Consider the following 14947-nt stretch of genomic DNA (forward strand, 5'->3'; position numbering starts at 1 on the left):
AATGGAATTGGTCGTACTCAACAGCACACTACAAGGTAAGCACCGCGGGCCCAACATTGATGTTCATTGTGGTTCGTGTTTTGTGTATGTTTCGCTGTACATTGGAATATCTCATGACAAGCTGTAAGAGTTCAGCGAAACAGGGTGTGCTGGATTTGTACGAGAAGTTGGTGTTTTCAATCGCTGATAAAGCTGGTATTCTCTTTAGAGTACGGCAAATGTAGGAAACATGCTGTGCTGTCGTGCACAGTGTATGCCGAAAGATACTCCAAAAATCAAAAGAAGTAGACAATTGTCCGTGAAACACTAACTTTGGGAAGTGGTGGACAAACACCATGCTCGTGGGTTTTCTTGGGGTCCTCCCGTTTCCTCCCCCTTTCTTCATTCCACCATTTCACTCATCTCCCATCTTCACTGTCTCCTTTAGCCTAACCGGCATATTCGTGGGACGTAAAACTTAAAAATTTCATTTCATTTTTTCTAACTTTGGGAACTAGAAATGTAACACCTTGTCATCGTGCGAGGAACAAAGTAGCGAATGGCAAGGCGGTTGAGGGAAGTGTTCTAGATGCTGTTGTGGTAGACTCTCAAGTTAGCACACGTCCCATCGCAAGGTTTTCTTGCCTGTGTCACTCAATTTTCGTATGTATTCTGCACCGTTATATGTTCCACTCATATCACGTGTAACTTCACCAATAGCTACTTTGAAAGACCATAAAATTCATCAACGATTTTGTAAATGGGCATTAGATCAGAATACATTTAGTTTGTTTTGCATCTTGTATCTTAACCAAACATGACTTACTAATCATGGAAAGGTGAACAAATCATGCGTTATTGATCAACGGATAATACATATTGACTTAATCTACTCTAATGATTTGCTCCGCGGAGTGCAAATGTGTTGTTTGGAGTATTTACCAACATATCATAGAGATTTTTTTTTAATATTAACGATGTATAAGGTTCCTGAAAGCACGTCGACTTTCTAAGGAACAACCTCCCATTAATGTTAGAAGACATTCAACTGGAGACTAGAAAGAATATGTGGTCTCAGCACGATAGTTGCTTAAGTGACAACAGTATGTCCCGACGAAATGTTTCCTCATCGTTTAATTATGAGAAGGGGACAGCCAAGTGACTAGCTCATTCCTCCATTTTGTTCATTTAGTCCTTTTTCTATACGGAATGGTAAAAAAAACGTGAACAATTTATACCAACGACTTCTGACAGTATGAAACACCGTGTTACTGTAGTCTTTTCTACTATTGTTACTGAAATATCACATGTGCAACAAATCTTTACATGCTGGACATGAGCAATACTTTTAACATAAATTATGAATTAGTGTTTTATGTTGAGAAAATTAAAATATCGTGTTTGTTCCATGATACTTCTCTCGTACTTGTACTGTTGAATGGAGTATTAGATTTGTTCTTGGTATCTACTGCGATATCTCTTAGTATTCACTACCTTCAAATTTCTTGAGATAACATTGTAAAGCATTGTTCTATTTTAAATAATTCTATTGTCTTTTAGATTTGTAAAACTCAATTCGATTGCTTGGTTTGTTTAATGGGCTATAAATATCAACCATTCTATACAGTTGAAATCTTGTTAAAACGGTGTATCGATTTTATTTACCGAGTGGATATAAGCTTGTAGCTGAAAATTTTGCTTAGCCATAGTGACGTTCAATATTCGTATTTAAAGACTGGCCACCTTGATTGTAGTATTATCAAGCATTTTTCTTAGATCTGCTAGGCGAATATCGGATTACATTTTTAAAATATTCAGTCGGTTATTTATTTTTTTTATTATTATTATTGCTTCCATTACTGCTACTGAATGCTACTGATTAATAAAAATGTTAAAATTACATTCTTGAGTATCGGTAGTCAGTATTCTACTAAAGTCAATTTAAAAATAATGGTTCTTATCTCTTCTCTGTGGAAGTCAGTAAAAGAACCGGGAGGAATATTTGAGTAAGCAACTTTATTAACACTGAGAGAGATTATATGAGAATGCAAAAACACAATAAAATTACATTAAAATAAAGTAAATTTCGTAATTACAAAATATTATACACGAGAGACCTTACTTGGCTCAGCTTCTTCTCTAACTAAGATTTTACAAAGAGTAAAAAGGTCTTACATGAATGTTAGGTGGAATCCTCTCACCCACATGGCTGAATAACTTTCCTTCGTCTTTGGCTGCTTCCGTCCCCTTAGCCAGCCTGGATTCTCCTTATATCCCCCTCTTTATCATGGTTTTCACAATTAAGAGGCCTTGTTCTTTTGTTTATCTTGTCCCTTAGGCCAAGTTATTTGAACAAAACATTTTAATAGTTCATCTTCTTAAAATTCATTTAACCACAGATTATCTTATCCATTTGTTTTTTTCTTTAAATCTGTTTCCCAACACATTCCCCCACTGAAATAGTACAGGATTCGAATAACACCGTTTAGTGTGTGTCTGTCTTATCCATATTTTTTTTTTTCATTTTTTAAAATCTGTCCTGGCAGTGAGCTACTTAACACTATCACAGAACGTATTAGATTCAAAATAATGTGAATCATGTTATAAAAAAAAGAATAAAAAAAAAAGAATTCGTAAAGGAATAAACGAGAATAGGAATCACAATTCACATTCACAACATTGCACTGTATCACTGTATAACGATGTTCTACACTGCATCACAATGTCCATGAACTCAAGAATATGGCATGACCCAGTCCTCCAGTCCGCTGAAAGGGGGGATAGACTGTCGTCCATTGGGGGTGAAAATTTCCGGGTGCTCGTCACCTGGACTTCCTCATCTTTAATACACTCCGCCTGAGGAAGGAGTATAACAACCCGTTGTTGTTTTGAAGTACCATGATAGTCCATTGGCAAGTCTGTTTCTATGAGAATTCACTACACGAGCTTGGCAGTAGGTTGAATGGGTGTGGGAACCATCTTCTTCTTTGGAGTTTTGGGGGAGACGTCTGCGTCATCCGGCATGGAGAATAGACCGGAAGCAGAATCCAGCATGGAGAATCGAACCAATGTGCACCATCCTGTGCGGCCCTCGATGTTGCTTGAGAAGATGTCTGCGTCGTTCAACGGAAGTATTTATAGAATCCACCATGGAGAATCGAACCAATGTGCACCATCCTGTGCGGTCCTCGATGTTGCTTGAGAAGATGTCTGTGTCATTCAACGGAAGCAGAATCCACCATGGAGAATCGAACCAATGTGCACCATCCTGTGCGGCCCTCGATGTTGCTTGAGGAGATGTCTGCGACGTTCAACGGAAGCAGAATCCACCATGGAGAATCGAACCAATGTGCACCATCCTGTGCGGCCCTCGATGTTGCTTGAGAAGATATCTGCGTCGTTCAACGGAAGCAGAATCCACCATGGAGAATCGAACCAATGTGCACCCTTCATGGGCCCTCGATGTTGCTTGAGAAGATGTCTGCGTCGTTTAACGGAAGCAGAAACCACCATTGAGAATCGAACCACTGTGCACCATTCCTCGATGCTACTGGTGGAGGCATCATTGCTTGAGAGGATCAATGTATGAGAGGTATGATGAATGACGTGAAAGGAATGAGATAAAGGAGAGGCTTGTATGTTTGTTGTGTAGATGGGTGGGGTATTGTTTCTATACCAGATTTATGCGATAGAAAAAAGACATGCTTTTCTCAATTCAAGGCAGAGACATGACAGCAAATTCCCAGTGCAATTATAATTGTAAATTTTTATATATTTTGTCGGTATGCGTGTGAATGGGTTATATAGAAGGATTAAACTTAGATGCAGCAAATTACAGATCTGTGGGCTAAGAGAAGGTTAAAATGTGGATTAGAAGTAGGTTCATAAAGGACAAATGTAAAAAAAATAGAAGGAACCAAAAAAATATTAAATGTTGAAGTTTCGCTTTTTTTTTTGAATGGATTCGCCAGTACTGTGTTCCTTTTACCTGGGGATAGGTACTTATTATAAAACACAATTACTAATTCTTTGTGGAGAATAGTACGGATTAGCGATGGGAAGAGGGGGTTCTTTCATCTGTTGAAGGGGGATAGCCACATGCTGTGTAACTTGTTGGTAGGTTTTGTGGGCTAGGTATTTTTTATAACAGCATAGCCCTAAAATGATTAATAGTAGGAAAGAGAGGGGAGTAACTGTAATTAATGTGAAATCGGAATAAGAGAGTGCAAGGATAGGATGCGGAAGTTGGGATAGCACTGCGACCCATTTTCTGTAAAAAAAAGTTAAGAAAGAACTGTTAGTTTATATTTTGTAATGGGATTAGTTCTGGAGCTGTAGTAGTGGATATTGTTTGCAGTTGTTTAAATTTGTTATATAACCGGAAGAGGAAAGTGGAATTAGTTACGGTTAAAAGGAATTGAAGTGTCGTTAAACTAGTGGTTATAGGATCAGAGACCTCTGGAGGTATCCAGTTATTCCAGGAGGGATTATTGTCTGTTGCTTCTATGGCGTTTATTGTGGAAATAGTGTCAGTAAAATAAATGGGATATTGGTTAGATTTGTCTTATATGTAAAGAGTCTGTCTGGGGTGAGCTGAAAAAGGGAATCATTGATTGACAACGCGTGATGCATTAAGATGTGTTTCATAATGATTTCATTAGTACCACATAGATCATCTTGTGTAATAAGTAGTGTCCCCTTTGAGAAGAGTTTATGTTCGCAGGGTAAAGTTAGTCTTATGGTATTTGTTTTTGGCGTAATTAGTTCATGTTGTATGCCTTGGGGGGTTTCAACGATTAAAGGATGCGGTGGGTTTGTGAGTATATATTCATTGTTGGAGAATTGAATGATTACGACTGTTTGATTTTGTGTACAAATGAAAGGACAGACCTGCCTGTATATGCCTGTTACCTTAGGAAAACGAAAATTATGTAGACACGTGGTTATGTCGTTATTAAGTTGTGAAATGGAGGGTACTTTGCAAAGGAATGGTTTACTAGTGATACTGCAATCCCGCATTGCTTCTGCTGTCATAGAGATAGTGCGGGATGTTGTAAATAATGCATATTTGACATCTGTATGCAGTGTACAAGTTTCGTTAGGTAAACCAATAGGATATACAAATAATTTGTGTAACGTATAAAGTGTATTTGTGGGCATAACCGAAACATTGATGGTGAGATATACTTTCGATGGGGAAATGTTACAATAGGCCACCATCATTTGATAAGCTGCATGAGATGTGAATAAGGGGTTAATTTGCTTATTTTTCTTGGCTAATTTGATATTTAGTTTTTTAAGGTCGGATTCCAGCATGGTGATTGGTAGTAATTGAGGCGGGATCCTATTATCATTGCATGCCGTATAAATGTCATTAAAAATACTTGCTTCTAGTAAATGATGGACACTATTCAAAAGTAATGTATCTAAGTTAAAAAATAATTCGAAAAAAGAGATCATTTGTTGCCGATTCGAAAGAATGTCGTTCTGGATAGTTTTTTCATCCCTAATTATTCTGTTAAAAGCAGTTTGAACATTCTGGAATCCCTGCTTAGTTTCTTTTGACAGACGGGACACGAGTTTCGACACGTTTTGCACTTTCAATGACATATAATTATTTAGTTCTGGGAAGGAAATGAGTCCGTGATTATTTTTTTTTTGTGTGTGTGTGTATTGTTGCTCGTTGACGGAAAATGGGATGATGAAAACAAGGCGGACTAGTAGCTGCGGGGTAAATCGTTTTAAAGCTTTCTGTATTATTCAGCACTGTTTTTAAAATAATATGCAACACTATGGAATTTCTCTTTTCTGCCCGAAAGACATGAGGTGTTAAGTTTAGTACTGCAAACGAACTTCCTTGTTATCAGATGAACTGAAGATGATTATCTAATTGTTACTTTCACAATTTTTCTTGTTAGTTCTGCTCTTTATTTTTTGTCTTTTTTTTGTTTTGTTAAGTATGAGATAAACTGAAATGAACGTTAGTTAATAATGAGATAATAAATTGTCCTTAGAGTTGTTTATAAAAAGAAATTGGAATGAACTGGAAACGTGTGTCATTTGCAGCGTAGTTATCAATGAAATTTCAAGGTTGGCGTAATCTACAACGGATCAATTTGTTGCCTACCGAAAACATAGTTTTGCCGATTTTAATCGTATTTTTACCTTGTAGACGTTATGTCTGACGTGTATGTTGTTATTGATCTGTTCGTCATTTATGTCGCCGAGGGCGTATATACGGAGCTAATGCGTTAAAAATTGCCTTAATAAAAGGACACAGATTTGTGAGAATATATCAGTGTCGATTTGAGGAACACAACATCAATTTAGAAGATAATAGGTATGTTTTCTTCTTTTGTTAAATTTGAATTTTATGATTTCATTATGAGAATTGGAGTTAATGTTGGAACGTGACTTTATCAATATTGCATGAATTTCATTAGCTAAATGCTAGCTTCCTGTGCATGATTTCGCTTAGGAAATCGACATGGCCAAATTCGTCTGAAAAGAGAATTTAGGTTTCAGGCACAGGAAAAACGAAAGGAGCGGATGCCTTGAAGGCGACATGGCCCACAATGAGATTGTGAGGTTTCAGCCGTTCCTATTAGGTCTTAATAAAGTTTCGTTCAGACATAGGATTTCCATTCTGTTAATGAAGTGGTGTAGTTAATAACGCGTATCTTCTATCTGATGAGAGTTGAATCTTATATTTATTTTGTGATGTTTGTCTATAAGAACAGATGTCTCCAATTGAATTGTAAGAAGTTTTAATGAATGGTTAATGATGTTCGATATGGTTAGAAGGAAGAAGTCGTTGTTCAAAATGACCGCGAATATTTTGTCCATGATATAAAGAAGGATGGATGCATAGATGTCAGTGATGACGTCACAATTAGAGCCTCTTAAGTAAATGAGTGCCGAACTGCATTTGTAATGCAGTTGAGTTCGGCCGTAAGTTTCACAGCGTTGTACGTAACGTTTACAATACATGCGTATGTAAAATAGCTGAATGTAATCCGGTGTTCTGTAATGTGAAGTTATTGAGGGTGGGTGTTAGTCTATATTCAACCCCTATCTTTTTATTTCTTTTTCGTTCCTTTTTTTTAGAATCCTGCTAAAGTCAGTGTTACTGAGAGAAGTGAACAAGAAGTTATGTTTTGGTAGTTTCTTTTTTTTGTAAGTTGAAGTGAAACAACTGTTGATAGGAATGGGTATTCAATTTGGGGAGGGGGCTTTTGACCCACTCTATAAGTCATTCCCTCTTCTTTGCACATTCTCTTTTATCAATTTGAATACATCGGCTGAAAGGGGTGGGGCGTTTTCCCCCCAGTTAAAAGTATTTTTGGTTTTTATTATTGTTCTTTGAAAATGAGATTTATACCTGAAAGGCAACATAATGCATATGTCTGTTTTCAGGCTGGTTCAATTCATAAACGTTAGATGCGTGAGGCTTAGCCTCTGTCATTGATGTATCCCGGTCTCTCACTCGGTACTTATAAAATCCAACTGGACTTAATTTGTGTCATGCAATATTAGGTCTAAAATGTAAAATGAATTTAATCTATTATTATTAGGAGCATTTAATATGTCAATTATCCTAATAGAATGGGTCTAAAACTTATGGGGTGGTCGCGAGTGTTCACCTGCTGGGTAGGCCCGCATGTTAGTGACGGCCTATGTCGTTACTTTTTTTGATGTGTATGTAATGAGTGTGATGTTGAAATGTTGGATATGGTTCAAGGCAAAATACCGGGGGTGGGGAGTAGGAGTACCCTTTCACCGTAGTAGAATTTTTTTCCAGAATATGAATACCTATAACCTTACAGTTCGTTGTCCTGCTATACGTGTTGGATGTTATCAGCAATCCGCGTAAACCTCAGCTGCGTGGGTTGTTATGTGCGGAGTACAGAGATTTTTTTTGGGGGGGGGAGAACTGCATTCTCGTTATCTGTGAGAATTCAATTTGAAGGTGCAGTGTATATTTTCATAGGAGGATTAAGTGAATCATGCGAGTGGGAGACAAAGTCGGCAAGCTTGCATGAGTGTGTCTGTTAATGAATGGGAAGGAAAAGGATAAGGGTCAAATGTGAATGAAGGATAGAGTGAATGTAAATCACTAATCCTATTGCTAGACCGTTTTGAAAGTGCAAAATCATGACTTTGAGATATTAAATCTCCTTAGGTATGTTTGTTAACAATTTAGATGGGCTAAGGAGAGACACTTAATGAATGGCAGTGAGTTTCGTCGGGAGTAGTGGTGCTCAACTTTTCGTTACTGACCATACGCTTTTATACCATGCACTTAAGGATCGTCAAAAGATACATGCAGCGTGTCTTTACAACTCATCTATGATGCTTTAATATAGTGAAACGATAATTATTGCTGCATGAGACAACATAGGGAGCGACACACTGTTTGAGCACTACTGTTTTAGATAATCACAATATGGTCTTAGCAATGTGGTTGAAAAAAACACGTGGAAAGGATGCAATGGAGTTATATAAGTTGTCTGCAACGGAGATTGCGTGCTGTGTGGGAGTGGATTGGGCTATAAGTTTGATTTGGGTGGGGTTGTATGCCATGTCTGCTGCCTATTCCTTGATGCCGCGTAGGTATTTGTTATATTTAGTTTCAAAAACTGTATTTTTCTCTGTGTCTGGAATGTATAGTTTAAGTCTGTTCTTTGCAACATTAATTATTTTTCCTCCAACATCAATCTGATATGAATTTTCATCAAGTTTATTCAGAACTGTGTGTGGGCCTGTATAAATTTGCCTCAGAGGTCCACTTTCATTCTTCTTTGTGCTGAGTCTTTTAAAAAGAACTTGGGAACCGGGAATGAATTGGGCGGGGGGTTTTTGCTTCCTCTTTTTCTTTATGCTTCTGAAAAATTTGTTCCCTCCTTAATTCTATTAGGTCCCGTAGTTCTTTGAGCATAACTAACCTGTCATTGACGTCAGTGGGAGGTGTATCATCAGGAAGAAAGTTCTGAATTGGGAATCTCACTTCCATTCCAAATAAAGTGTGGAATGGTGAAACCCCAAACTGTGTTAATGGAGTGTGATTAATTGTAGCTGTAGCCTTGTGTAAATGCAATGGCCACTGTTTGTGGTCCTGTCTGGTAAGAAATTTGAGGGCTGTTTGTAAATTTGAAATTCTTGATTCAACTTGTCCTATAGATTTGTGCAAATTCGGCAACGCGTATATGGCCTTAATGCCTAGAGAATTGAGAAATGCTTTTGATTTGGAGCTCACGTGACTTGGTTGCTGGTCGAGACGTAAACTACGCATGACGCCGTAGGGTATAATTATTTCAGTTGTAATGAAATCTATGAATGGATCTGTAGTAGGAGATTTTATAGGTTTAGTGACCGTAAATGATGATACTTGTTCCACACCTACATAAAAGTGTGTGTATTCGTCACCCTGTGATGGCATAAGTTTGCCACATATATCTATGGTCCAGCAATCGAAGAGGTCACCCGTTGGTATTCTTTGAACTGTGTCAATGTTTTGTTGGCAACTCCGTTTAAAGTAGCCACAATCTAAGCATGAGTTAGCTTTGTGATGTAACCAATTTTTTAGATTTGGTATGTAATACTTGCTACGAATGAGGTAGTATAATTTCAAGTATCCAGGATGAACTAAAGAGTTATTGTGAAACTCGTTAAATACCGTATCACGCAGTACCCTCGGTATGCATAACAAGGCGCGTGGTTGTGTTGGTGAATACATGTTACGGTATAGTAAATTGTTTTTGAAAACGTATTGCTTTTGCCATGTTTTGTAGTTTTTATCGTTTTTATTTTCCGTTAGTAAGGTTCGCACTATTTTAGAAAAGAAGGCATCATCCCTTTGGAGTTGCGCAATGTCAGTGTTTCCATCTAATGCCAAGAGATGAAAGGGATGAACTTCAGTGTCGAGAAGTTCCATATCTTTTTCATGAAAAGGCAAGGGGTTCCGACTTAATAGGTCTGACAGCTAATTTTGATATGACCTGACGTGAACTATTGTGAAATCAAAGGTTTGTATCTGTTCTAACCACCTCGTAAGTTTAGGAGTTAATTGGGTAGTAGTCTTTAATGCTAGCAGACTCTTATTATCCGTTACTAGTGTAAAATGTTTACCTAGTAGATATTTCTTTAACTTCATTAGCGAGTAGAAAATCGCAAAAAGTTCTAAATTGTGAATTGGCAGAGGTCGAATCCTTTGGGGTGACGGGCTGAGACGTAGCATACCGAATGATAATTTTTTTCTCCTATTTTTCTCTGAAAGAGACACGATCCTATGCCTTCGGCCGAAGCATCCGTCATTAACATATATTCTGTGTTTTGTGTACTATATAATTGTAAGATTGGAGGATTTACCATAGCTATTCGCATTTTTTCGAATGCTTCATCCATATCAGAATTCCAGGTTAATGTTTTTGGATTTCCCCGAAGTGCTTTGTACAGTGGTTCTAGAGTTAGCGAAATATATGGAAAGAAGTTACGAAAAAATTTACACTCACTAGCCAACTACGGAGTTGTTTGATGGTTTTGGGTTTTGGTATTTCAGTAATGGCAGCGAGTTTGTCAGGGTCTGGCTTAATTGTACCATTTTCAACTATGTGCCCTAGACATTTAACAGAAGTGACCCCAAATTCAGATTTGTCTACATTAAATAAAAGTGAATGTTTTTCAGCAATAGCAAAGACTTGGTCTAATAGTTCCAATAAATGCGAGTATGAAGAAGAATAATGAAAAAGTCATCAACATACAGGGAGAAATTTTGAGCTGGTATATCGCAATAGATAGTGCGTAATATGCGTTGCAAGTTAAGCGTACTAGATTTATGTCCTTGCGGTTGCACTGTAAGTTCAAATTGCGTGTGGGGCAAATGAAGATCCCGAACCGAAAATGCCGTTTCCTTGCGATCTTCAGTAGCCAAAGGACACTGATAGAATGATTGTGCTAGATCAAGATGAATAATCCAGCGAGCAGCCGACATGTTATCCAAAACGTCTGTCATGGGCTGTATGGGATCTGCTAATGTTTGGCATTTGCTAGACAAAGTTCTGAGATCCAAAACTAGACATATGTCCGATTTACTATTTGGTTTCAGCACTGCAATAATATTATTTCTATACTGACTGTTAGATGGTTGGATTATGCCCTGTTCAAGAAACTGTAGGATTTTTTCTTTCACCATAGGCCTAAGGCGATATGGAATTACAAATTGGGGCATAACAAAAGGTTTATCATCGATTAAGTCCAAAGAAACTTCAAAGGTTTTTATTTTACTAAAATCAGTTTTTGTCCATTTAAAAGTAGTGACCCGCTTTTCTAAAATTTCCAACATTTGTTGCCTCTGGGATGGAGAAAGTGCATGATTAATGTTAAATTTAGTGAGATCAATGTGAGCCTTAATTTTTTCCATCCTTTCCCTTCTATTTTGTTCCGCATGTTCTTCTGTCGGTTCAAAAAGTTGCCTAACAGAGTATGCCTTATAGGTACGAGGCTCTGTAGGGAAGATTGTGCCCGAGGCAATAGGTAGACTCTTGAAGAAAGTTTGATCGTAGTGAGAGAGGTTAATAATTGGTATTTGAAGGTTGTGAATTGAAGTAACCGTGTGTACCGTGTAACTCCCTTTAAGATTGGCATGTATAGGGGAATTGATGTAAAAATGTTTTATGTTTGTTTTTAGAGGAATTGTTAATCTTAGCATGTCAACACTATTTGCCGGAATGGTTTGTGTTTTAGCAATTTGAAAAACAAATTTGGGGTTTTTCTTAACTGCCAGTAAATTTGAAAGAAAACGAACCTCCTCAGGTTTATGTGATATGGGTTGTGCCGGTTTGCGCCCAAAATATGTTAAGCTTAGTGTGCCTGTTTCGTAATCAAGTTTAGCCAGATGCTGTTTGACGAATTGATTTCCTAAAATGGTGGGGAATGACTGCAGTGGTGAAATTCGAAAAAGAACCGAAAATGTACGACCCGCAATTGTAATTGGTAATGTAACTGCGTGGGTAATTGTAAACGGGAGGTTTAAGACACCGTGAAGAACCGTGGCCAAAGGAAAAGGTCGCGCTTTTTGAGGAACTAAATAGCTAGGAATTAAATTTAGCTCTGCTCCTGAGTCAAGGATTATTAAATGTCGTTTTGAAGCAATAGAGCCCTCAATGTAAGTTAAATGCCTTCTAAAGATCAATGGGACATTCAACGTACAGTGTTTACCAGACTGGTTAATATGCTCGTCTGTTTGTATGGGTGGAGGAATATGACTATTTTCAGCAACTGGAGAAGGTTGCTGGACTGTGTGTTCTTGTGTAGGTCGGATGTTTGTTGTGATTGTAAGTCATTGAGGGAATGGTTAGTTGGAGGAGGAGGAGGACGGTCCTCCTCTAAGTTTATCCGTTTTTTGGCAGCTGTTCTGTTGAAGTTAACGAAGGTAAAGTTGGAACAAAAGGGGTGGGACCACAAGGAGTTTGGGAAGTTTTAGGTAGCGGAAATGGAAAGGGAGAGGGGTATGGTGGAGGGTAAAACTGTGGGTAAGGCATAGGATATATAGTATCCAAGGCAGCCTCGTTATAGTTTGCTCCCTTTCGATTGTTCCCACCTTTTCTAAAAGGAGAACGACTTTTTCTATTAACATTATGCTGGGGAGGGGTCTGAGTGGTGGGCTTAGAGTTTTGTTGTGGCTTCGGAGTTCGGCAAGAACAACATTTATGGGTGTGAGCTGAGGGTGGTGTGGGAGTAGGAGGTGGGGATTGAGATGGGTTCCTGTCATTCCGTTCCCTACTGTGTGATCGTTGCCGTGAACGATGAGTGTGTTCATCCCGTCCCCGGGAGAAATTTCGGGAGTAGTGAGGAGACGGTGAACGATCTGAGTTGCGATGCCTGTACTGCGGTTGATTATGTTCCATGAATGCAACTGTATATTGGACGAGTTGAGCATTAAGATGGGTATTAAATTGCACTTCAAGTGAATCTAAACGAGAAATGATGTTGTTTAAGGGGTCTTGCTGATGTGTTTGTGGTGGTGGGGGGGTAGGATTGGTTAAGTTGGCTAGGCGCCGCTGGGCTAACCTGTCTGCTCTCTCCCTTGTGGCTGCTAATTCGATAAGTTCATCAAATGACTTAATAGTCTTTTGAGAAAATTCTACAATGAAGTGAGGTAATAACCCCGTAATTGAATCCAACAGAAAATCTTCAAAGGAGGGTGGGTGATCTAATTGAGTGGCCAAGTATTTCTTAGCATATAAATAGTGGAGGAGTGACTCTGTTGGTTCCTGAACTCTGGATCTATATTTTTCAGCTGCGGAGAGCGGTAAATTGTTTGGCCCAAATTGCTTTAGGAATTTATCCTTAAGTGTATTCCATGGTAGGGTGGAAAGTGACTCGGTACTTTTGTACCAATATAGCGGAATGTCTGCAAGACATAACGGAAAGATGGAACACATTTTGTCTTCACTCCAACCCGCAATTTTTGCTTTACGCAAAAAGTTAGTAAGGAATAGGTCTGCTCTTTCGAACGGGGTAGCCGAAAATATGTTGAGTGAATTTGGATGTATGGGAATGGTGGGAACACTTGAATTTCCTTGTGTGGGTGGTGAAGTGGCCGATAATGTCGGCCCTGAGCTGTGAGTTGATGGATTAACAACGGATAGGTTAGAAATGTTAGTTAAGGGCGATCCATTAACTTGAGGACTTGATGTAATATTATTAATCTGATGAGAGAAATGTTGTGAGGTGGGAGCTGGTGCTGGGGGCTTGGAATGTAACCAGGAATTAGTAAGACTGTTTGTAACCGACTGCATCTCGGTGAAGTTTACACCTAATTTCCGTGATTGAACTGCACTGCGCGTTAACGGCATACGGAATCACTTAACAAAACAAAAATTATAAGGATATTAAATTTATAAAAATAATTGCACTGAGAAGCCCATCAGCCTTAACCAAGAAAAAGAGGAAAAAAAATTTTAAAAAATAGAATCTGGTATAAAATATGTAAAATCTAGCCAAAAAAGAATCTGAGCGTTAGCATGTCGCCAGGGGAGCCATGATTAATAAAAATGTTAATTCAACAATCTTGAGTATCGGTAGTCAGTATTCTACTAAAGTCAATTTAAAATAATGGTTCTTATCTCTTCTCTGAGGAAGTAAGTAAAAGAACCAGGAATTATACTTGAGCAAGCAACTTTATTAACACTGAGAGAGAGTATAAGAAAGTGCAAAAACACAATAAAATTACATTGAAATAAAGAAAATTTCGTAAACAAAATATTATACACGAAAGACCTTACTTGGCTCAGATTCTTCTCTAACTAAGATTTTACAAAGAGTAAAAAGGTCTTACATGAATGTTAGGTGGAATCCTCTCACCCACATGGCTGAATAACTTTCCTTCGTCTTTGGCTGCTTCCGTCCCCTTAGCCAGCCTGGATTCTCCTTATATCTCCCACTTTATCATGGTTTTCACAATTAAGAGGCCTTGTTCTTTTGTTTATCTTGTCCCTTAGGCCAAGTTATTTGAACAAAACATTTTAATAGTTCATCTTCTTAAAATTCATTTAACCACAGATTATCTTATCCATTTGTTTTTTTCTTTAAATCTGTTTCCCAACACTACCAAACTAATTGTAAATCGACTTCTCACATTGCATCTGGAATGTCTATTAAATCAATCAACAAATATTGTGATAGAGATTTAGAGGAACATAAGATTTATATGTAGAATTATGTACAATGTTATATCTAGGAATCTAAGCAGGCAAATTCTTTAATATATTCTGAAGTTTAGTGGGGAGTGCTCTCTATTTTGCATGGTTGAAATGACAGACATTGTTGTAATACAAATTGAAAAATAATGCTTTTCCTAAACTATTTAAATAATTAGAAAGCAATAAATAAACTTGATGTATCCATGACTACTGTGTTTTCAGTTAATTCGATAGTAATTTTAATAATATCAAGTGACATGACTCTT

At 37.8% G+C, this 14947-nt stretch overlaps 1 protein-coding gene across 2 annotated transcripts in view; it reads left to right on the top strand.

Moving 5' to 3' along the window:
* The window catches only part of LOC145686442 (trypsin beta-like), a 194683-nt gene that overhangs the window by 119564 nt on the left and 60172 nt on the right, over nucleotides 1-14947 (top strand). The window contains exon 1 of one of the 2 annotated variants that reach the window (XR_014131612.1): nucleotides 5990-6319. The exons of the other annotated variant lie outside the window; for it this stretch is intronic. The gene's annotated coding sequence lies outside the window, so the exon portion shown is untranslated. Of the gene's footprint in view, nucleotides 1-5989; nucleotides 6320-14947 lie in introns of those variants that run through there. 2 annotated transcript variants of the gene reach the window in all.

This window comes from Thermobia domestica, chromosome 5, assembly GCF_964235325.1.
Source record: "Thermobia domestica chromosome 5, izTheDome1.hap1.1, whole genome shotgun sequence".
NCBI lineage: Eukaryota > Metazoa > Arthropoda > Insecta > Zygentoma > Lepismatidae > Thermobia > Thermobia domestica.